Genomic DNA, 25,043 nt, shown 5'->3' on the forward strand with positions numbered 1-25,043 from the left:
GTTCGGCCGGGTTGAAACGGGACCAAGGAGGGAGAGATGTGGTGACAGAAGGAGACCCCGTTGGGCCGGGTTGAAACGGGCCAAGGAGGGAGAGATGTGGTAACGGAAGGAGACCCCGCTCGGCCGGGTTGAAACGGGACCAAGGAGGGAGAGATGTGGTGACAGAAGGAGACCCCGTTGGGCCGGGTTGAAACGGGCCAAGGAGGGAGAGATGTGGTAACGGAAGGAGACCCCGCTCGGCCGGGTTGAAACGGGACCAAGGAGGGAGAGATGTGGTGACTGAAGGATACCCCGCTCGGCCGGGTTGAAACGGGACCAAGGAGGGAGAGATGTGGTGACTGAAGGAGACCCCGTTCGGCCGGGTTGAAACGGGACCAAGGAGGGAGAGATGTGGTGACTGAAGGAGACCCCGCTCGGCCGGGTTGAAACGGGACCAAGGAGGGAGAGATGTGGTGACTGAAGGAGACCCCGTTCGGCCGGGTTGAAACGGGACCAAGGAGGGAGAGATGTGCAGACTGAAGGAGACCCCGTTCGGCCGGGATGAACCGGGACCAAGGAGGGAGAGATGTGGTGTCTGAAGGAGACCCCGCTCGGCCGGGTTGAAACGGGACCAAGGAGGGAGAGATGTGGTGACTGAAGGAGACCCCGTTCGGCCGGGTTGAACCGGGATCAAGGAGGGAGAGATGTGGTGACTGAAGGAGACCCCGCTCGGCCGGTTTGAAACGGGACCACGGAGGGCGAGATGTGGTGACTGAAGGAGACCCCGTTCGGCCGGGTTGAAACGGGACCAAGGAGGGAGAGATGTGGTGACTGAAGGAGACCCCGTTCGGCCGGGTTGTAACGGGACCAAGGACGGAGAGATGTGGTGACTGAAGGAGACCCCGATCGGCCGGGTTGAAACGGGACCAAGGAGGGAGAGATGTGGTGACTGAAGGAGACCCCGTTCGGCCGGGTTGAAACGGGTCCAAGGAGGGAGAGATGTGGTGACGGAAGGAGACCCCGTTCGGCCGGGTTGAAACGGGACCAAGGAGGGAGAGATGTGGTGATGAAGCAGACCCCGTTTTGCCGGTTTGAAACTGGACCAAGGAGGGAGCGATGTGGTGACTGAAGGAGACCCCGTTCGGCCGGGTTGAAATGGGACCAATGAGGGAGAGATGTGGTGACTGAAGGAGACCCCGTTCGGCCGGGTTGAAACGGGACCAAGGAGGGAGAGATGTGGTGACTGAAGGAGACCCCGTTCGGCCGGGTTGAAACGGGACCAAGGAGGGAGGGATGTGGTGACAGAAGGAGACCCCGTTCGGCCGGGTTGAAACGGGACCAAGCAGGGAGAGATGTGGTGACAGAAGGAGACCCCGTTGGGCCGGGTTGAAACGGGCCAAGGAGGGAGAGATGTGGTAACGGAAGGAGACCCCGCTCGGCCGGGTTGAAACGGGACCAAGGAGGGAGGGATGTGGTGACTGAAGGAGACCCCGTTCGGCCGGGTTGAAACGGGACCAAGGAGGAAGAGATGTGGTGACAGAAGGAGACCCCGTTCGGCCGGGTTGAAACGGGACCAAGGAGGGAGAGATGTGGTGACGGAAGGAGATCCCGTTCGGCCGGGTTTGTAACGGGACCAATGAGGGAGAGATGTGGTGACTGAAGGAGACCACGTTCGGCCGGATTGAAACGGGACCAAGGAGGGAGAGATGTGGTGACTGAAGGAGACCACGTTCGGCCGGATTGAAACGGGACCAAGGAGTGAGAGATGTGGTGACTGAAGGAGACCCCGCTCGGCCGGGTTGAAACGGGACCAAGGAGGGAGAGATGTGGTGACTGAAGGAGACCCCGTTCGGCCGGGTTGAAACGGGACCAAGGAGGGAGGGATGTGGTGACAGAAGGAGACCCCGTTCGGCCGGGTTGAAACGGGACCAAGGAGGGAGAGATGTGGTGACAGAAGGAGACCCCGTTGGGCCGGGTTGAAACGGGCCAAGGAGGGAGAGATGTGGTAACGGAAGGAGACCCCGCTCGGCCGGGTTGAAACGGGACCAAGGAGGGAGAGATGTGGTGACAGAAGGAGACCCCGTTGGGCCGGGTTGAAACGGGCCAAGGAGGGAGAGATGTGGTAACGGAAGGAGACCCCGCTCGGCCGGGTTGAAACGGGACCAAGGAGGGAGAGATGTGGTGACTGAAGGATACCCCGCTCGGCCGGGTTGAAACGGGACCAAGGAGGGAGAGATGTGGTGACTGAACGAGACCCCGTTCGGCCGGGTTGAAACGGGACCAAGGAGGGAGAGATGTGGTGACTGAAGGAGACCCCGCTCGGCCGGGTTGAAACGGGACCAAGGAGGGAGAGATGTGGTGACTGAAGGAGACCCCGTTCGGCCGGGTTGAAACGGGACCAAGGAGGGAGAGATGTGCAGACTGAAGGAGACCCCGTTCGGCCGGGATGAACCGGGACCAAGGAGGGAGAGATGTGGTGTCTGAAGGAGACCCCCTCGGCCGGGTTGAAACGGGACCAAGGAGGGAGAGATGTGGTGACTGAAGGAGACCCCGTTCGGCCGGGTTGAACCGGGATCAAGGAGGGAGAGATGTGGTGACTGAAGGAGACCCCGTTCGGCCGGGTTGAAACGGGACCAAGGAGGGAGAGATGTGGTGACTGAAGGAGACCCCGTTCGGCCGGGTTGAAACGGGACCAAGGAGGGAGAGATGTGGTGACTGAAGGAGACCCCGTTCGGCCGGGTTGAAACGGGACCAAGGAGGGAGAGATGTGGTGACTGTTGGAGACCCCGTTCGGCCGGGTTGAAACGGGACCACGGAGGAAGAGATGTGGTAACTGAAGGAGACCCGGCTCGGCCTGGTTGAAACGGGACCAAGGAGGGAGAGATGTGGTGACTGAAGGAGACCCCGTTCGGCCGGGTTGAAACGGGACCAAGGAGGGAGAGATGTGGTGACTGAAGGAGACCCCGTTCGGCCGGGTTGAACCGGGACCAAGGAGGGAGAGTTGTGGTGACTGAAGGTGACCCCGTTCGGCCGGGTTGAAACGGGACCAAGGAGGGAGAGATGTGGTGACTGAAGCAGACCCCGTTCGGCCGGGTTGAAACGGGACCAATGAGGGAGAAATGTGGTGACTGAAGGAGACCCCGCTCGGCCGGGTTGAAACGGGACCAAGGAGGGAGAGATGTGGTGACTGAAGGAGACCCCGTTCGGCCGGGATGAAACGGGACCAAGGAGGGAGAGATGTGGTGACTGAAGTAGACCCCGCTCGGCAGGGTTGAAACGGGACCAAGGAGGGAGAGATCTGGTGACTGAAGGAGACCCCGTTCGGCCGGGTTGAAACGGGACCAAGGAGGGAGAGATGTGGTGACTGAAGGAGACCCCGTTCGGCCGGGTTGAAACGGGACCAAGGAGGGAGAGATGTGGTAACGGAAGGAGATCCCGTTCGGCCGGGTTGTAACGGGACCAATGAGGGAGAGATGTGGTGACTGAAGGAGACCACGTTCGGCCGGATTGAAACGGGACCAAGGAGGGAGAGATGTGGTGACTGAAGGAGACCACGTTCGGCCGGATTGAAACGGGACCAAGGAGTGAGAGATGTGGTGACTGAAGGAGACCCCGCTCGGCCGGGTTGAAACGGGACCAAGGAGGGAGAGATGTGGTGACTGAAGGAGACCCCGTTCGGCCGGGTTGAAACGGGACCAAGGAGGGAGGGATGTGGTGACAGAAGGAGACCCCGTTCGGCCGGGTTGAAACGGGACCAAGGAGGGAGAGATGTGGTGACAGAAGGAGACCCCGTTGGGCCGGGTTGAAACGGGCCAAGGAGGGAGAGATGTGGTAACGGAAGGAGAGCCCGCTCGGCCGGGTTGAAACGGGACCAAGGAGGGAGAGATGTGGTGACAGAAGGAGACCCCGTTGGGCCGGGTTGAAACGGGCCAAGGAGGGAGAGATGTGGTAACGGAAGGAGACCCCGCTCGGCCGGGTTGAAACGGGACCAAGGAGGGAGAGATGTGGTGACTGAAGGATACCCCGCTCGGCCGGGTTGAAACGGGACCAAGGAGGGAGAGATGTGGTGACTGAAGGAGACCCCGTTCGGCCGGGTTGAAACGGGACCAAGGAGGGAGAGATGTGGTGACTGAAGGAGACCCCGCTCGGCCGGGTTGAAACGGGACCAAGGAGGGAGAGATGTGGTGACTGAAGGAGACCCCGTTCGGCCGGGTTGAAACGGGACCAAGGAGGGAGAGATGTGCAGACTGAAGGAGACCCCGTTCGGCCGGGATGAACCGGGACCAAGGAGGGAGAGATGTGGTGTCTGAAGGAGACCCCGCTCGGCCGGGTTGAAACGGGACCAAGGAGGGAGAGATGTGGTGACTGAAGGAGACCCCGTTCGGCCGGGTTGAACCGGGATCAAGGAGGGAGAGATGTGGTGACTGAAGGAGACCCCGCTCGGCCGGTTTGAAACGGGACCACGTAGGGCGAGATGTGGTGACTGAAGGAGACCCCGTTCGGCCGGGTTGAAACGGGACCAAGGAGGGAGAGATGTGGTGACTGAAGGAGACCCCGTTCGGCCGGGTTGAAACGGGACCAAGGAGGGAGAGATGTGGTGACTGAAGGAGACCCCGTTCGGCCGGGTTGAAACGGGACCAAGGAGGGAGAGATGTGGTGACTGAAGGAGACCCCGTTCGGCCGGGTTGAAACGGGACCAAGGAGGGAGAGATGTGGTGACTGTTGGAGACCCCGTTCGGCCGGGTTGAAACGGGACCACGGAGGAAGAGATGTGGTAACTGAAGGAGACCCCGCTCGGCCTGGTTGAAACGGGACCAAGGAGGGAGAGATGTGGTGACTGAAGGAGACCCCGTTCGGCCGGGTTGAAACGGGACCAAGGAGGGAGAGATGTGGTGACTGAAGGAGACCCCGTTCGGCCGGGTTGTACCGGGACCAAGGAGGGAGAGTTGTGGTGACTGAAGGAGACCCCGTTCGGCCGGGTTGAAACGGGACCAAGGAGGGAGAGATGTGGTGACAGAAGGAGACCCCGTTGGGCCGGGTTGAAACGGGCCAAGGAGGGAGAGATGTGGTAACGGAAGGAGACCCCTCTCGGCCGGGTTGAAACGGGACCAAGGAGGGAGAGATGTGGTGACAGAAGGAGACCCCGTTGGGCCGGGTTGAAACGGGCCAAGGAGGGAGAGATGTGGTAACGGAAGGAGACCCCGCTCGGCCGGGTTGAAACGGGACCAAGGAGGGAGAGATGTGGTGACTGAAGGATACCCCGCTCGGCCGGGTTGAAACGGGACCAAGGAGGGAGAGATGTGGTGACTGAAGGAGACCCCGTTCGGCCGGGTTGAAACGGGACCAAGGAGGGAGAGATGTGGTGACTGAAGGAGACCCCGCTCGGCCGGGTTGAAACGGGACCAAGGAGGGAGAGATGTGGTGACTGAAGGAGACCCCGTTCGGCCGGGTTGAAACGGGACCAAGGAGGGAGAGATGTGCAGACTGAAGGAGACCCCGTTCGGCCGGGATGAACCGGGACCAAGGAGGGAGAGATGTGGTGTCTGAAGGAGACCCCGCTCGGCCGGGTTGAAACGGGACCAAGGAGGGAGAGATGTGGTGACTGAAGGAGACCCCGTTCGGCCGGGTTGAACCGGGATCAAGGAGGGAGAGATGTGGTGACTGAAGGAGACCCCGCTCGGCCGGTTTGAAACGGGACCACGTAGGGCGAGATGTGGTGACTGAAGGAGACCCCGTTCGGCCGGGTTGAAACGGGACCAAGGAGGGAGAGATGTGGTGACTGAAGGAGACCCCGTTCGGCCGGGTTGAAACGGGACCAAGGAGGGAGAGATGTGGTGACTGAAGGAGACCCCGTTCGGCCGGGTTGAAACGGGACCAAGGAGGGAGAGATGTGGTGACTGAAGGAGACCCCGTTCGGCCGGGTTGAAACGGGACCAAGGAGGGAGAGATGTGGTGACTGTTGGAGACCCCGTTCGGCCGGGTTGAAACGGGACCACGGAGGAAGAGATGTGGTAACTGAAGGAGACCCCGCTCGGCCTGGTTGAAACGGGACCAAGGAGGGAGAGATGTGGTGACTGAAGGAGACCCCGTTCGGCCGGGTTGAAACGGGACCAAGGAGGGAGAGATGTGGTGACTGAAGGAGACCCCGTTCGGCCGGGTTGTACCGGGACCAAGGAGGGAGAGTTGTGGTGACTGAAGGATACCCCGTTCGGCCGGGTTGAAACGGGACCAAGGAGGGAGAGATGTGGTGACTGAAGCAGACCCCGTTCGGCCGGGTTGAAACGGGACCAATGAGGGAGAAATGTGGTGACTGAAGGAGACCCCGCTCGGCCGGGTTGAAACGGGACCAAGGAGGGAGAGATGTGGTGACTGAAGGAGACCCCGTTCGGCCGGGATGAAACGGGACCAAGGAGGGAGAGATGTGGTGACTGAAGTAGACCCCGCTCGGCAGGGTTGAAACGGGACCAAGGAGGGAGAGATCTGGTGACTGAAGGAGACCCCGTTCGGCCGGGTTGAAACGGGACCAAGGAGGGAGAGATGTGGTGACTGAAGGAGACCCCGTTCGGCCGGGTTGTAACGGGACCAAGGACGGAGAGATGTGGTGACTGAAGGAGACCCCGATCGGCCGGGTTGAAACGGGACCAAGGAGGGAGAGATGTGGTGACTGAAGGAGACCCCGTTCGGCCGGGTTGAAACGGGTCCAAGGAGGGAGAGATGTGGTGACGGAAGGAGACCCCGTTCGGCCGGGTTGAAACGGGACCAAGGAGGGAGAGATGTGGTGACTGAAGCAGACCCCGTTTTGCCGGTTTGAAACTGGACCAAGGAGGGAGCGATGTGGTGACTGAAGGAGACCCCGTTCGGCCGGGTTGAAATGGGACCAATGAGGGAGAGATGTGGTGACTGAAGGAGACCCCGTTCGGCCGGGTTGAAACGGGACCAAGGAGGGAGAGATGTGGTGACTGAAGGAGACCCCGTTCTGCCGGGTTGAAACGGGACCAAGGAGGGAGGGATGTGGTGACAGAAGGAGACCCCGTTCGGCCGGGTTGAAACGGGACCAAGCAGGGAGAGATGTGGTGACAGAAGGAGACCCCGTTGGGCCGGGTTGAAACGGGCCAAGGAGGGAGAGATGTGGTAACGGAAGGAGACCCCGCTCGGCCGGGTTGAAACGGGACCAAGGAGGGAGGGATGTGGTGACTGAAGGAGACCCCGTTCGGCCGGGTTGAAACGGGACCAAGGAGGAAGAGATGTGGTGACAGAAGGAGACCCCGTTCGGCCGGGTTGAAACGGGACCAAGGAGGGAGAGATGTGGTGACGGAAGGAGATCCCGTTCGGCCGGGTTGTAACGGGACCAATGAGGGAGAGATGTGGTGACTGAAGGAGACCACGTTCGGCCGGATTGAAACGGGACCAAGGAGGGAGAGATGTGGTGACTGAAGGAGACCACGTTCGGCCGGATTGAAACGGGACCAAGGAGTGAGAGATGTGGTGACTGAAGGAGACCCCGCTCGGCCGGGTTGAAACGGGACCAAGGAGGGAGAGATGTGGTGACTGAAGGAGACCCCGTTCGGCCGGGTTGAAACGGGACCAAGGAGGGAGGGATGTGGTGACAGAAGGAGACCCCGTTCGGCCGGGTTGAAACGGGACCAAGGAGGGAGAGATGTGGTGACAGAAGGAGACCCCGTTGGGCCGGGTTGAAACGGGCCAAGGAGGGAGAGATGTGGTAACGGAAGGAGACCCCGCTCGGCCGGGTTGAAACGGGACCAAGGAGGGAGAGATGTGGTGACAGAAGGAGACCCCGTTGGGCCGGGTTGAAACGGGCCAAGGAGGGAGAGATGTGGTAACGGAAGGAGACCCCGCTCGGCCGGGTTGAAACGGGACCAAGGAGGGAGAGATGTGGTGACTGAAGGATACCCCGCTCGGCCGGGTTGAAACGGGACCAAGGAGGGAGAGATGTGGTGACTGAAGGAGACCCCGTTCGGCCGGGTTGAAACGGGACCAAGGAGGGAGAGATGTGGTGACTGAAGGAGACCCCGCTCGGCCGGGTTGAAACGGGACCAAGGAGGGAGAGATGTGGTGACTGAAGGAGACCCCGTTCGGCCGGGTTGAAACGGGACCAAGGAGGGAGAGATGTGCAGACTGAAGGAGACCCCGTTCGGCCGGGATGAACCGGGACCAAGGAGGGAGAGATGTGGTGTCTGAAGGAGACCCCGCTCGGCCGGGTTGAAACGGGACCAAGGAGGGAGAGATGTGGTGACTGAAGGAGACCCCGTTCGGCCGGGTTGAACCGGGATCAAGGAGGGAGAGATGTGGTGACTGAAGGAGACCCCGCTCGGCCGGTTTGAAACGGGACCACGGAGGGCGAGATGTGGTGACTGAAGGAGACCCCGTTCGGCCGGGTTGAAACGGGACCAAGGAGGGAGAGATGTGGTGACTGAAGGAGACCCCGTTCGGCCGGGTTGTAACGGGACCAAGGACGGAGAGATGTGGTGACTGAAGGAGACCCCGATCGGCCGGGTTGAAACGGGACCAAGGAGGGAGAGATGTGGTGACTGAAGGAGACCCCGTTCGGCCGGGTTGAAACGGGTCCAAGGAGGGAGAGATGTGGTGACGGAAGGAGACCCCGTTCGGCCGGGTTGAAACGGGACCAAGGAGGGAGAGATGTGGTGACTGAAGCAGACCCCGTTTTGCCGGTTTGAAACTGGACCAAGGAGGGAGCGATGTGGTGACTGAAGGAGACCCCGTTCGGCCGGGTTGAAATGGGACCAATGAGGGAGAGATGTGGTGACTGAAGGAGACCCCGTTCGGCCGGGTTGAAACGGGACCAAGGAGGGAGAGATGTGGTGACTGAAGGAGACCCCGTTCGGCCGGGTTGAAACGGGACCAAGGAGGGAGGGATGTGGTGACAGAAGGAGACCCCGTTCGGCCGGGTTGAAACGGGACCAAGCAGGGAGAGATGTGGTGACAGAAGGAGACCCCGTTGGGCCGGGTTGAAACGGGCCAAGGAGGGAGAGATGTGGTAACGGAAGGAGACCCCGCTCGGCCGGGTTGAAACGGGACCAAGGAGGGAGGGATGTGGTGACTGAAGGAGACCCCGTTCGGCCGGGTTGAAACGGGACCAAGGAGGAAGAGATGTGGTGACAGAAGGAGACCCCGTTCGGCCGGGTTGAAACGGGACCAAGGAGGGAGAGATGTGGTGACGGAAGGAGATCCCGTTCGGCCGGGTTGTAACGGGACCAATGAGGGAGAGATGTGGTGACTGAAGGAGACCACGTTCGGCCGGATTGAAACGGGACCAAGGAGGGAGAGATGTGGTGACTGAAGGAGACCACGTTCGGCCGGATTGAAACGGGACCAAGGAGTGAGAGATGTGGTGACTGAAGGAGACCCCGCTCGGCCGGGTTGAAACGGGACCAAGGAGGGAGAGATGTGGTGACTGAAGGAGACCCCGTTCGGCCGGGTTGAAACGGGACCAAGGAGGGAGGGATGTGGTGACAGAAGGAGACCCCGTTCGGCCGGGTTGAAACGGGACCAAGGAGGGAGAGATGTGGTGACAGAAGGAGACCCCGTTGGGCCGGGTTGAAACGGGCCAAGGAGGGAGAGATGTGGTAACGGAAGGAGACCCCGCTCGGCCGGGTTGAAACGGGACCAAGGAGGGAGAGATGTGGTGACAGAAGGAGACCCCGTTGGGCCGGGTTGAAACGGGCCAAGGAGGGAGAGATGTGGTAACGGAAGGAGACCCCGCTCGGCCGGGTTGAAACGGGACCAAGGAGGGAGAGATGTGGTGACTGAAGGATACCCCGCTCGGCCGGGTTGAAACGGGACCAAGGAGGGAGAGATGTGGTGACTGAAGGAGACCCCGTTCGGCCGGGTTGAAACGGGACCAAGGAGGGAGAGATGTGGTGACTGAAGGAGACCCCGCTCGGCCGGGTTGAAACGGGACCAAGGAGGGAGAGATGTGGTGACTGAAGGAGACCCCGTTCGGCCGGGTTGAAACGGGACCAAGGAGGGAGAGATGTGCAGACTGAAGGAGACCCCGTTCGGCCGGGATGAACCGGGACCAAGGAGGGAGAGATGTGGTGTCTGAAGGAGACCCCGCTCGGCCGGGTTGAAACGGGACCAAGGAGGGAGAGATGTGGTGACTGAAGGAGACCCCGTTCGGCCGGGTTGAACCGGGATCAAGGAGGGAGAGATGCGGTGACTGAAGGAGACCCCGCTCGGCCGGTTTGAAACGGGACCACGGAGGGCGAGATGTGGTGACTGAAGGAGACCCCGTTCGGCCGGGTTGAAACGGGACCAAGGAGGGAGAGATGTGGTGACTGAAGGAGACCCCGTTCGGCCGGGTTGAAACGGGACCAAGGAGGGAGAGATGTGGTGACTGAAGGAGACCCCGTTCGGCCGGGTTGAAACGGGACCAAGGAGGGAGAGATGTGGTGACTGAAGGAGACCCCGTTCGGCCGGGTTGAAACGGGACCAAGGAGGGAGAGATGTGGTGACTGTTGGAGACCCCGTTCGGCCGGGTTGAAACGGGACCACGGAGGAAGAGATGTGGTAACTGAAGGAGACCCCGTTGGGCCGGGTTGAAACGGGCCAAGGAGGGAGAGATGTGGTAACGGAAGGAGACCCCTCTCGGCCGGGTTGAAACGGGACCAAGGAGGGAGAGATGTGGTGACAGAAGGAGACCCCGTTGGGCCGGGTTGAAACGGGCCAAGGAGGGAGAGATGTGGTAACGGAAGGAGACCCCGCTCGGCCGGGTTGAAACGGGACCAAGGAGGGAGAGATGTGGTGACTGAAGGATACCCCGCTCGGCCGGGTTGAAACGGGACCAAGGAGGGAGAGATGTGGTGACTGAAGGAGACCCCGTTCGGCCGGGTTGAAACGGGACCAAGGAGGGAGAGATGTGGTGACTGAAGGAGACCCCGCTCGGCCGGGTTGAAACGGGACCAAGGAGGGAGAGATGTGGTGACTGAAGGAGACCCCGTTCGGCCGGGTTGAAACGGGACCAAGGAGGGAGAGATGTGCAGACTGAAGGAGACCCCGTTCGGCCGGGATGAACCGGGACCAAGGAGGGAGAGATGTGGTGTCTGAAGGAGACCCCGCTCGGCCGGGTTGAAACGGGACCAAGGAGGGAGAGATGTGGTGACTGAAGGAGACCCCGTTCGGCCGGGTTGAACCGGGATCAAGGAGGGAGAGATGTGGTGACTGAAGGAGACCCCGCTCGGCCGGTTTGAAACGGGACCACGTAGGGCGAGATGTGGTGACTGAAGGAGACCCCGTTCGGCCGGGTTGAAACGGGACCAAGGAGGGAGAGATGTGGTGACTGAAGGAGACCCCGTTCGGCCGGGTTGAAACGGGACCAAGGAGGGAGAGATGTGGTGACTGAAGGAGACCCCGTTCGGCCGGGTTGAAACGGGACCAAGGAGGGAGAGATGTGGTGACTGAAGGAGACCCCGTTCGGCCGGGTTGAAACGGGACCAAGGAGGGAGAGATGTGGTGACTGTTGGAGACCCCGTTCGGCCGGGTTGAAACGGGACCACGGAGGAAGAGATGTGGTAACTGAAGGAGACCCCGCTCGGCCTGGTTGAAACGGGACCAAGGAGGGAGAGATGTGGTGACTGAAGGAGACCCCGTTCGGCCGGGTTGAAACGGGACCAAGGAGGGAGAGATGTGGTGACTGAAGGAGACCCCGTTCGGCCGGGTTGTACCGGGACCAAGGAGGGAGAGTTGTGGTGACTGAAGGATACCCCGTTCGGCCGGGTTGAAACGGGACCAAGGAGGGAGAGATGTGGTGACTGAAGCAGACCCCGTTCGGCCGGGTTGAAACGGGACCAATGAGGGAGAAATGTGGTGACTGAAGGAGACCCCGCTCGGCCGGGTTGAAACGGGACCAAGGAGGGAGAGATGTGGTGACTGAAGGAGACCCCGTTCGGCCGGGATGAAACGGGACCAAGGAGGGAGAGATGTGGTGACTGAAGTAGACCCCGCTCGGCAGGGTTGAAACGGGACCAAGGAGGGAGAGATCTGGTGACTGAAGGAGACCCCGTTCGGCCGGGTTGAAACGGGACCAAGGAGGGAGAGATGTGGTGACTGAAGGAGACCCCGTTCGGCCGGGTTGTAACGGGACCAAGGACGGAGAGATGTGGTGACTGAAGGAGACCCCGATCGGCCGGGTTGAAACGGGACCAAGGAGGGAGAGATGTGGTGACTGAAGGAGACCCCGTTCGGCCGGGTTGAAACGGGTCCAAGGAGGGAGAGATGTGGTGACGGAAGGAGACCCCGTTCGGCCGGGTTGAAACGGGACCAAGGAGGGAGAGATGTGGTGACTGAAGCAGACCCCGTTTTGCCGGTTTGAAACTGGACCAAGGAGGGAGCGATGTGGTGACTGAAGGAGACCCCGTTCGGCCGGGTTGAAATGGGACCAATGAGGGAGAGATGTGGTGACTGAAGGAGACCCCGTTCGGCCGGGTTGAAACGGGACCAAGGAGGGAGAGATGTGGTGACTGAAGGAGACCCCGTTCTGCCGGGTTGAAACGGGACCAAGGAGGGAGGGATGTGGTGACAGAAGGAGACCCCGTTCGGCCGGGTTGAAACGGGACCAAGCAGGGAGAGATGTGGTGACAGAAGGAGACCCCGTTGGGCCGGGTTGAAACGGGCCAAGGAGGGAGAGATGTGGTAACGGAAGGAGACCCCGCTCGGCCGGGTTGAAACGGGACCAAGGAGGGAGGGATGTGGTGACTGAAGGAGACCCCGTTCGGCCGGGTTGAAACGGGACCAAGGAGGAAGAGATGTGGTGACAGAAGGAGACCCCGTTCGGCCGGGTTGAAACGGGACCAAGGAGGGAGAGATGTGGTGACGGAAGGAGATCCCGTTCGGCCGGGTTGTAACGGGACCAATGAGGGAGAGATGTGGTGACTGAAGGAGACCACGTTCGGCCGGATTGAAACGGGACCAAGGAGGGAGAGATGTGGTGACTGAAGGAGACCACGTTCGGCCGGATTGAAACGGGACCAAGGAGTGAGAGATGTGGTGACTGAAGGAGACCCCGCTCGGCCGGGTTGAAACGGGACCAAGGAGGGAGAGATGTGGTGACTGAAGGAGACCCCGTTCGGCCGGGTTGAAACGGGACCAAGGAGGGAGGGATGTGGTGACAGAAGGAGACCCCGTTCGGCCGGGTTGAAACGGGACCAAGGAGGGAGAGATGTGGTGACAGAAGGAGACCCCGTTGGGCCGGGTTGAAACGGGCCAAGGAGGGAGAGATGTGGTAACGGAAGGAGACCCCGCTCGGCCGGGTTGAAACGGGACCAAGGAGGGAGAGATGTGGTGACAGAAGGAGACCCCGTTGGGCCGGGTTGAAACGGGCCAAGGAGGGAGAGATGTGGTAACGGAAGGAGACCCCGCTCGGCCGGGTTGAAACGGGACCAAGGAGGGAGAGATGTGGTGACTGAAGGATACCCCGCTCGGCCGGGTTGAAACGGGACCAAGGAGGGAGAGATGTGGTGACTGAAGGAGACCCCGTTCGGCCGGGTTGAAACGGGACCAAGGAGGGAGAGATGTGGTGACTGAAGGAGACCCCGCTCGGCCGGGTTGAAACGGGACCAAGGAGGGAGAGATGTGGTGACTGAAGGAGACCCCGTTCGGCCGGGTTGAAACGGGACCAAGGAGGGAGAGATGTGCAGACTGAAGGAGACCCCGTTCGGCCGGGATGAACCGGGACCAAGGAGGGAGAGATGTGGTGTCTGAAGGAGACCCCGCTCGGCCGGGTTGAAACGGGACCAAGGAGGGAGAGATGTGGTGACTGAAGGAGACCCCGTTCGGCCGGGTTGAACCGGGATCAAGGAGGGAGAGATGTGGTGACTGAAGGAGACCCCGCTCGGCCGGTTTGAAACGGGACCACGGAGGGCGAGATGTGGTGACTGAAGGAGACCCCGTTCGGCCGGGTTGAAACGGGACCAAGGAGGGAGAGATGTGGTGACTGAAGGAGACCCCGTTCGGCCGGGTTGTAACGGGACCAAGGACGGAGAGATGTGGTGACTGAAGGAGACCCCGATCGGCCGGGTTGAAACGGGACCAAGGAGGGAGAGATGTGGTGACTGAAGGAGACCCCGTTCGGCCGGGTTGAAACGGGTCCAAGGAGGGAGAGATGTGGTGACGGAAGGAGACCCCGTTCGGCCGGGTTGAAACGGGACCAAGGAGGGAGAGATGTGGTGACTGAAGCAGACCCCGTTTTGCCGGTTTGAAACTGGACCAAGGAGGGAGCGATGTGGTGACTGAAGGAGACCCCGTTCGGCCGGGTTGAAATGGGACCAATGAGGGAGAGATGTGGTGACTGAAGGAGACCCCGTTCGGCCGGGTTGAAACGGGACCAAGGAGGGAGAGATGTGGTGACTGAAGGAGACCCCGTTCGGCCGGGTTGAAACGGGACCAAGGAGGGAGGGATGTGGTGACAGAAGGAGACCCCGTTCGGCCGGGTTGAAACGGGACCAAGCAGGGAGAGATGTGGTGACAGAAGGAGACCCCGTTGGGCCGGGTTGAAACGGGCCAAGGAGGGAGAGATGTGGTAACGGAAGGAGACCCCGCTCGGCCGGGTTGAAACGGGACCAAGGAGGGAGGGATGTGGTGACTGAAGGAGACCCCGTTCGGCCGGGTTGAAACGGGACCAAGGAGGAAGAGATGTGGTGACAGAAGGAGACCCCGTTCGGCCGGGTTGAAACGGGACCAAGGAGGGAGAGATGTGGTGACGGAAGGAGATCCCGTTCGGCCGGGTTGTAACGGGACCAATGAGGGAGAGATGTGGTGACTGAAGGAGACCACGTTCGGCCGGATTGAAACGGGACCAAGGAGGGAGAGATGTGGTGACTGAAGGAGACCACGTTCGGCCGGATTGAAACGGGACCAAGGAGTGAGAGATGTGGTGACTGAAGGAGACCCCGCTCGGCCGGGTTGAAACGGGACCAAGGAGGGAGAGATGTGGTGACTGAAGGAGACCCCGTTCGGCCGGGTTGAAACGGGACCAAGGAGGGAGGGATGTGGTGACAGAAGGAGACCCCGTTCGGCCGGGTTGAAACGGGACCAAGGAGGGAGAGATGTGGTGACAGAAGGAGACCCCGTTGGGCCGGGTTGAAACGGGCCAAGGAGGGAGAGATGTGGTAACGGAAGGAGACCCCGCTCGGCCGGGTTGAAACGGGACCAAGGAGGGAGAGATGTGGTGACAGAAGGAGACCCCGTTGGGCCGGGTTGAAACGGGCCAAGGAGGGAGAGATGTGGTAACGGAAGGAGACCCCGCTCGGCCGGGTTGAAACGGGACCAAGGAGGGAGAGATGTGGTGACTGAAGGATACCCCGCTCGGCCGGGTTGAAACGGGACCAAGGAGGGAGAGATGTGGTGACTGAAGGAGACCCCGTTCGGCCGGGTTGAAACGGGACCAAGGAGGGAGAGATGTGGTGACTGAAGGAGACCCCGCTCGGCCGGGTTGAAACGGGACCAAGGAGGGAGAGATGTGGTGACTGAAGGAGACCCCGTTCGGCCGGGTTGAAACGGGACCAAGGAGGGAGAGATGTGCAGACTGAAGGAGACCCCGTTCGGCCGGGATGAACCGGGACCAAGGAGGGAGAGATGTGGTGTCTGAAGGAGACCCCGCTCGGCCGGGTTGAAACGGGACCAAGGAGGGAGAGATGTGGTGACTGAAGGAGACCCCGTTCGGCCGGGTTGAACCGGGATCAAGGAGGGAGAGATGCGGTGACTGAAGGAGACCCCGCTCGGCCGGTTTGAAACGGGACCACGGAGGGCGAGATGTGGTGACTGAAGGAGACCCCGTTCGGCCGGGTTGAAACGGGACCAAGGAGGGAGAGATGTGGTGACTGAAGGAGACCCCGTTCGGCCGGGTTGAAACGGGACCAAGGAGGGAGAGATGTGGTGACTGAAGGAGACCCCGTTCGGCCGGGTTGAAACGGGACCAAGGAGGGAGAGATGTGGTGACTGAAGGAGACCCCGTTCGGCCGGGTTGAAACGGGACCAAGGAGGGAGAGATGTGGTGACTGTTGGAGACCCCGTTCGGCCGGGTTGAAACGGGACCACGGAGGAAGAGATGTGGTAACTGAAGGAGACCCGGCTCGGCCTGGTTGAAACGGGACCAAGGAGGGAGAGATGTGGTGACTGAAGGAGACCCCGTTCGGCCGGGTTGAAACGGGACCAAGGAGGGAGAGATGTGGTGACTGAAGGAGACCCCGTTCGGCCGGGTTGAACCGGGACCAAGGAGGGAGAGTTGTGGTGACTGAAGGAGACCCCGTTCGGCCGGGTTGAAACGGGACCAAGGAGGGAGAGATGTGGTGACTGAAGCAGACCCCGTTCGGCCGGGTTGAAACGGGACCAATGAGGGAGAAATGTGGTGACTGAAGGAGACCCCGCTCGGCCGGGTTGAAACGGGACCAAGGAGGGAGAGATGTGGTGACTGAAGGAGACCCCGTTCGGCCGGGATGAAACGGGACCAAGGAGGGAGAGATGTGGTGACTGAAGTAGACCCCGCTCGGCAGGGTTGAAACGGGACCAAGGAGGGAGAGATCTGGTGACTGAAGGAGACCCCGTTCGGCCGGGTTGAAACGGGACCAAGGAGGGAGAGATGTGGTGACTGAAGGAGACCCCGTTCGGCCGGGTTGTAACGGGACCAAGGAGGGAGAGATGTGGTGACTGAAGGAGACCCCGATCGGCCGGGTTGAAACGGGACCAAGGAGGGAGAGATGTGGTGACTGAAGGAGACCCCGATCGGCCGGGTTGAAACGGGACCAAGGAGGGAGAGATGTGGTGACTGAAGGAGACACCGTTCGGCCTGGTTGAAACGGGACCAAGGAGGGAGAGATGTGGTGACTGAAGGAGACCCCGTTCGGCCGGGTTGAAACGGGACCAAGGAGGGAGAGATGTGGTGACTGAAGGAGACCCCGTTCGGCCGGGTTGAAACGGGACCAAGGAGGGAGAGATGTGGTGACTGAAGGAGACCACGTTCGTCCGGATTGAAACGGGACCAAGGAGGGAGAGATGTGGTGACTGAAGGAGACCACGTTCGGCCGGATTGAAAAGGGACCAAGGAGTGAGAGATGTGGTGACTGAAGGAGACCCCTCTCGGCCGGGTTGAAACGGGACCAAGGAGGGAGAGATGTGGTGACTGAAGGAGACCCCGTTCGGCCGGGTTGAAACGGGACCAAGGAGGGAGGGATGTGGTGACTGAAGGAGACCCCGTTCGGCCGGGTTGAAACGGGACCAAGGAGGAAGAGATGTGGTAACGGAAGGAGATCCCGTTCGGCCGGGTTGTAACGGGACCAATGAGGGAGAGATGTGGTGACTGAAGGAGACCACGTTCGGCCGGATTGAAACGGGACCAAGGAGGGAGAGATGTGGTGACTGAAGGAGACCACGTTCGGCCGGGTTGAAACGGGACCAAGGAGGGAGAGATGTGGTGACTGAAGGAGACCCCGTTCGGCCGGGTTGAAACGGGACCAAGGAGGGAGGGATGTGGTGACAGAAGGAGACCCCGTTCGGCCGGGTTGAAACGGGACCAAGGAGGGAGAGATGTGGTGACAGAAGGAGACCCCGTTGGGCCGGGTTGAAACGGGCCAAGGAGGGAGAGATGTGGTAACGGAAGGAGACCCCGCTCGGCCGGGTTGAAACGGGACCAAGGAGGGAGAGATGTGGTGACTGAAGGAGACCCCGTTCGGCCGGGTTGAAACGGGACCAAGGAGGGAGAGATGTGGTGACTGAAGGAGACCCCGTTCGGCCGGGTTGAAACGGGACCAAGGAGGGAGAGATGTGGTGACTGAAGGAGACCCCGTTAGGCCGGGTTGAAACGGGACCAAGGTGGGAGAGATGGGGTGACGGAAGGAGACCCCGTTCGGCCGGGTTGAAACGGGACCAAGGAGGGAGAGATGTGGTGACTGAAGGAGACCCCGTTCGGCCGGGTTGAAACGTGACCAAGGAGGGAGAGATGTAGTGACTGAAGGAGACCCCGCTCGGCCGGGTTGAAACGGGACCAAGGAGGGAGATATGTGGTGACTGAAGGAGACCCCGTTCGGCCGGGTTGAAACGGGACCAAGGAGGGTGAGATGTGGGGACTGAACGAGACCCCGTTCGGCCGGGTGGAAACGGGACCAAGGAGGGAGAGATGTGGTGACGGAAGGAGACCCCGTTCGGCCGGGTTGAAACGGGACCAAGGAGGAAGAGATGTGGTAACGGAAGGAGATCCCGTTCGGCCGGGTTGTAACGGGACCAATGAGGGAGAGATGTGGTGACTGAAGGAGACCACGTTCGGCCGGATTGAAACGGGACCAAGGAGGGAGAGATGTGGTGACTGAAGGAGACCACGTTCGGCCGGGTTGAAACGGGACCAAGGAGGGAGAGATGTGGTGACTGAAGGAGACCCCGTTCGGCCGGGTTGAAACGGGACCAAGGAGGGAGGGATGTGGTGACAGAAGGAGACCCCGTTCGGCCGGGTTGAAACGGGACCAAGGAGGGAGAGATGTGGTGACAGAAGGAGACCCCGTTGGGCCGGGTTGAAACGGGCCAAGGAGGGAGAGATGTGGTAACGGAAGGAGACCCCGCTCGGCCGGGTTGAAACGGGACCAAGGAGGGAGAGATGTGGTGACTGAAGGAGACCCCGTTCGGCCGGGTTGAAACGGGACCAAGGAGGGAGAGATGTGGTGACTGAAGGAGACCCCGTTCGGCCGGGTTGAAACGGGACCAAGGAGGGAGAGATGTGGTGACTGAAGGAGACCCCGTTAGGCCGGGTTGAAACGGGACCAAGGTGGGAGAGATGGGGTGACGGAAGGAGACCCCGTTCGGCCGGGTTGAAACGGGACCAAGGAGGGAGAGATGTGGTGACTGAAGGAGACCCCGTTCGGCCGGGTTGAAACGGGACCAAGGAGGGAGAGATGTAGTGACTGAAGGAGACCCCGCTCGGCCGGGTTGAAACGGGACCAAGGAGGGAGATATGTGGTGACTGAAGGAGACCCCGTTCGGCCGGGTTGAAACGGGACCAAGGAGGGTGAGATGTGGGGACTGAACGAGACCCCGTTCGGCCGGGTGGAAACGGGACCAAGGAGGGAGAGATGTGGTGACGGAAGGAGACCCCGTTCGGCCGGGTTGAAACGGGACCAAGGAGGGAGAGATGTGGTGAATGAAGGAGACCCCGTTCGGACGGGTTGAAACGGGACCAAGGAGGGAGAGATGTGGTGACTGAAGGAGACCCCGTTCGGCCGGGTTGAAACGGGACCAAGGAGGGAGAGATGTGGTGACGGAAGGAGACCCCGCTCGGCCGGGTTGAAACGGGACCAAGGAGGGAGAGATGTGGTGACTGAAGGAGACCCCGCTCGGCCGGGTGGAAACGGGACCAAGGAGGGAGAGATGTGGTGACGGAAGGAGACCCCGTTCGGCCGGGTTGAAACGGGACCAAGGAGGGAGAGATGTGGTGACTGAAGGAGACCCCGTTCGGCCGGGTTGAAACGGGACCAAGGAGGGAGAGATGTGGTGACTGAAGGAGACCCCGCTCGGCCGGGTTGAAACGGGACCAAGGAGGGAGAGATGTGGTGACTGAAGGAGACCCCGTTCGGCCGGGTTGAAACGGGACCAAGGAGGGAGAGATGTGGTGACGGAAGGAGACCCCGCTCGGCCGTGTTGAAACGGGACCAAGGAGGGAGAGATGTGGTGACGGAAGGAGACCCCGCTCGGCCGGGTTGAAACGGGACCAAGGAGGGAGAGATGTGGTGACGGAAGGAGACCCCGCTCGGCCGGGTTGAAACGGGACCAAGGAGGGAGAGATGTGGTGACGGAAGGAGACCCCGCTCGGCCGGGTGGAAACGGGACCAAGGAGGGAGAGATGTGGTGACGGAAGGAGACCCCGTTCGGCCGGGTTGAAACGGGACCAAGGAGGGAGAGATGTGGTGACGGAAGGAGACCCCGCTCGGCCGGTTTGAAAAGGGTCCAAGGAGGGAGAGATGTGGTGACTGAAGGAGACCCCGCTCGGCCTGTTTGAAACGGGACCAAGGAGGGAGAGATGTGGTGACTGAAGGAGACCCCGCTCGGCCGGGTTGAAACGGGACCAAGGAGGGAGAGATGTGGTGACTGAAGGAGACCCTGTTCGGCCGGGTTGAAACGGGACCAAGGAGGGAGAGACGCCTTGGTTTCAGTGAGCGGCAGAGAAGGAGTGAAGGAAACGTTGACTTCAAATGGCCGACTCTTCACTGGAAATGGCCGCTGGGGAGGGAGTGACGGCTTTGGTAGAAGTGAGCACAAGAGAGGGAGGGACGTGCTGATTTAAAATGGGCGAATCCTTGGTTAATGTGGCCGCCAGGGATGGAGTGAGACACTGACTTACAATGGCCACTGTCACACACAGAATCTATGGCGAAGGAACATGCGGTACCCATGGATACAATCCCGGGATCGAGTGTGTTATTGATTGTAATAGCAGCATTTTGTGTTTTATATCGTCTTGGGTGTTGTATATATGATTTAATTCTAATCATTTTGTCATTGAATAAACTAATGTATATATCTCAGATATTCACACATACACATATACATGTGGGTTTTGGGGAAGAGGGGTGAGGGTTTGGGAGGAAGAGGAGTGATGGGACGAGGAGTGGACTGATTAGACGGTGAGCGTGGCGAAGTCACTGACTCAATAAGGGAAGGAGAGGGGAGGGGCGAAGTTTCCTGTCACAAGCAGGAGGCCGACATGGAGAAGATAAAGACGGTGTGAGGAGGAGTGAAACGACAGGAAGGGAATGGGAGTGATGGGACAGGGAGGGAGGGAGAGTAATTGGACGTGGAGAGAGGGGAACATGGAATGGGAAGGGAGGGGATGTAATGGGACGGGAAGGAGTTTCTGATGTGGTGGCCAGTGCAATCATGTTTGCTGTTGTGTGCTGGGCAGCAGGCTGAGGGTAGCAGACACCAACAGAATCAACAAACACATTCGTAAGGCCAGCGATGTTGTGGGGGTGGAACTGGACTCTCTGACGGTGGTGTCTGAAAAGAGGATGCTGTCCAAGTTGCATGCCATCTTGGGCAATGACTCCCATCCACTCCATAATGTACTGTTTAGGCACAGGAGTACATTCAGCCAGAGACTTATTCCACCGAGATGTAACACTGAGTGTCATAGGAAGTCATTCCTGCCTGTGGCCATCAAACTTTACAACTCCTCCCTCGGAGTGTCAGACACACTGAGCCAATAGGCTGGTCCTGGACTTATTTCCACTTGGCATGATTAACTTATTAATATTTATTTATTTATGGTTTAATATTGCTATATTTCTACACTATTCTTGGTTGGTGCGACTGTAAGGAAACCCAATTTCCCTCGGGATCAATAAAGTTTGTCTGTCTGTCTGTCTTTAGCAGCCGGAGCTGAGAGCAAAAGGAAAACAAAACGTGCAGCAGCAGTAATACCATTGATAATAATTTACCTGTTTACAAACAGGATATAAAATTATGGCATCATGCATCCCACAGCTATTCGACACTCACTGAGATAATCACAATATAATCACAGAAGAGCAGAAAGTGTGCCGTGAGGGTGTGAAAATATGTAAAGATAACTGATAATAGATTCTGTAATTCTAAATCAAGCCCGAATGAATATCTGAAAGCTTTCATGTGGTTATGTTGACTACTAAAAATCATTCAATTCTGCCCCGCACTAGAGAAACATGTCGTTTGGACTGGATAACCGCAGAACATTAGACACAATGAAAGGTGCAATAGAGCGAGTAGAGCAGCAAGGTCCGATACTCCCGATGGATGGAAATGAAACATATAAGCACCTGGGTTATCAAAATGCAAGCGAATTGGATCATAGTGTGACAAATGGAAATAAATCACTTCAGGGCTTAAGAAAATGAGCCAGAAAGAGCTCAGTAGTGAAAATATTACAAAGGCAGCACACAGTTTGGCCGCAAATACACTACATACACTTGAGAACAGGTACCTCGGACAGAGGCGGAAGAGGAATAACAGACGTAGTAAGTTTACACACTAGTCAAGTGAAACTTCGAAAGATAACTTTTGTTCAAGGAAGACAGGATTTAGAAATCAACGCGAGCATGTGGAATTCTGATATGGAGACCACACTACTAAACTTAATTGCAAGCACAATGTAGAAAAAAAATGACAAAATTATCACTTTGTAAGAAAGGGTTAACCAATGGAAGAACATGACACTGTGGGGAGGACATATCCACCATCTGAACAGAGTCGATGTCAACAAGGAAACGTCGAAGGTTTGGCTCAGAGTTGGAGTTCTTTTCCCAGGAATGGTGCAACACAAGGTGGTGAACTCTGAACCAATATAAAATACAGAAGAATGAACAACAGATTCAAGCCGACAATGTCACGAGAAACAACCGAGCGCAGCACAGGATCCTGCAGCAGATTAACTCAGTATGATTACTGATACAGGTGAAATCAGGTGGTAAGCGTCATTGACCAAGTTCTTGCTTTAAAATGCCAACTCATTAAAGGCAGCGCACGTTACTACACAGAAAACCTGATCCAGTTTGAGAGTCGGAGTCCTACAGTTATATTAAGACCGGTCCATTATTACAGACACGGCCGATGCATGATGCCCGTCCGGATAAAGAAGCGACAACAACTTATAGCCATTCCAGACACACACAACTTCCGTAAATCAAAATGAAAAACAAACGACAATGTGCTGACTTAAAAGAGAAAATTGAAACGCCATTGAAAATGATCAGGGGTATAAGGCCATAAGACAAAACTGCAGGATGAATTCTACCATGCTATGATCACTTATCCCGAAGGGATCCTTTACCTTAAGTTCCACAATCGACTTCCGTTCATTGCACAACACCGAATCGAGAACAGCTGATCCCGCAGTGGGCTCAACCAGAGCTGGTCGAAAAGCCATCTCGGAGCCATTCCGGAAATCCCCCCTGTTTGGATCTGGCACCAACCTCATTTTCCCAATCTACCTGTATATTGAAATCGCTCATGATGATCGGAACATTGCCCGCTTGGCATGTATTTTCCATTCCAGAAATCCCCCCTGTTTGGATCTGGCACCAACCTCATTTTCCCAGTCTACCTGTATATTGAAATCGCTCATGATGATCGGAACATTGCCCGCTTGGCATGTATTTTCCATTCCAGAAATTCCCCGTTTGGATCTGGCACCAACCTCATTTTCCCAATCTACCTGTATATTGAAATCGCTCATGATGATCGGAACATTGCCCGCTTGGCATGTATTTTCCATTCCGGAAATTCCCCCTGTTTGGATCTGGCTCCAACCTCATTTTCCCAATCTACCTGTGTATTGAAATCGCTCATGATGATCGGAACATTGCCCGCTTGGTATGTATTTTCCATTCCAGAAATTCCCCGTTTGGATCTGGCACCAACCTCATTTTCCCAATCTACCTGTATATTGAAATCGCTCATGATGATCGGAACACTGCCCGCTTGGCATGTATTTTCCATTCCAGAAATTCCCCGTTTGGATCTGGCACCAACCTCGTTTTCCCAATCTACCTGTATATTGAAATCGCTCATGATGATCGGAACATTGCCCGCTTGGCATGTATTTTCTACCTCCCGTTGTCATTTGCAAACCACATTTTACTCTGGTCTGGAACGTCTGTATATAACTCCCATCAGGGTCTTTTCTTTATTTTCGCAGTTTGTTAGCTCTACCCACAATGATTCAACACTATGTCACCTATTTTTTTATGATTTGATTTCATTTTGTTTTTATCAACAGAGCCACACCAACCCATCCGCCTATCTGCCTGTCCTCCAAATACAATGTGAATCCTGGGACGTTAAGCTCCCAGTTAAAATCTTCTCTCAGCCACTGTTCACTGATGCCCACAACTCCTTACACTCCGATCTGTAACTCTGCTACAAGTTCATCTCCCTTATTCCATATACTGTGCGCTTTCAAGTATAACACCTTTAGTCCTGCATTCACCCTTTTCGATTTTCTCCACCTTCTGCATTGCAACATCCAGTTGTCTGCAATTTTGCCCCATGATCAGCCTCTCTTTGTTAATAAGTCTCTCTACCCATTGGCTCTGTAAACCGACCAGTTCATCATCTGCACGATCAATTCGGTTCCAATCCTCCGCTAGATTAGCTTAGACCCTCCCGAACAGACATTGTCTAGTATACATTGTCCAATAGTAATATTCACCACTGGACTCATCCCAATGACACCATGCATTAGTATTAAACAATTAGACTTACACAGCAATAGACATGTAAATCTCCAGAAAGCCACAATACTAAACAACTCCCGAAAAAGTGTCCTCGGCTCTGCACATACAGCAAGTTGGACCAGCTTGAACTGAAAAAAAAAACTAAATAAAAATCAGAACGAAAGAGTTCATTACGCTTGAGATAGACGGGGTTGGTAATGCTGATTAACTCCCAGTACATAAAAATTCTCTCAATGGTGTGTTTCCCAAGCAACCTCTGAGTTGTCTACACCGTCTAAACAAGTCCAGCTCCAGACCTTCACATGAGGTTTAACTGCTAAGCCCGGCGGAACCATTTCTATTGACAGGATGAGGAGCAAAGTTGGCTTACCATGGCTTCGGACGGATGGGGCTTGTCAGCCGGGGTTGGCACTCATCACGTAGATGGAAAATGCTGTTCTCAAACCTACGACAAAACCCAGTCCTGGGGAAAGCTTCGGTAGCAAAGTACGAGGAAAAGTCCGGAGCAACAGCTACACAGCAAAAGCGTGTTCAGTGTATTCTGTTGCAATGGCTTTCATATTGTCTTGCATATCAGGGAGACATCTCGGTTGCATTATCCATGGTTCACACTGGCCAATGGAGGGAGTCAATAATAATGCAAAACAGTAAATAAATAAATATACAAACACATAAACGAATAAATAAATAAATAAATAAATACATAGATAGATAGATAGATAGATAGATAGATAGATAGATAAATAGATAGATAGATATAGGTAAATAGAGAGTTAGTCAGACAGAAAAAAATGATAACTTGATAGATGAATACATCACATCAATATTACGAGAACATGACTT

The sequence above is a fragment of the Hemitrygon akajei genome, unplaced genomic scaffold, assembly GCF_048418815.1.
Source record: "Hemitrygon akajei unplaced genomic scaffold, sHemAka1.3 Scf000041, whole genome shotgun sequence".
In the NCBI taxonomy this organism is placed as follows: domain Eukaryota; kingdom Metazoa; phylum Chordata; class Chondrichthyes; order Myliobatiformes; family Dasyatidae; genus Hemitrygon; species Hemitrygon akajei.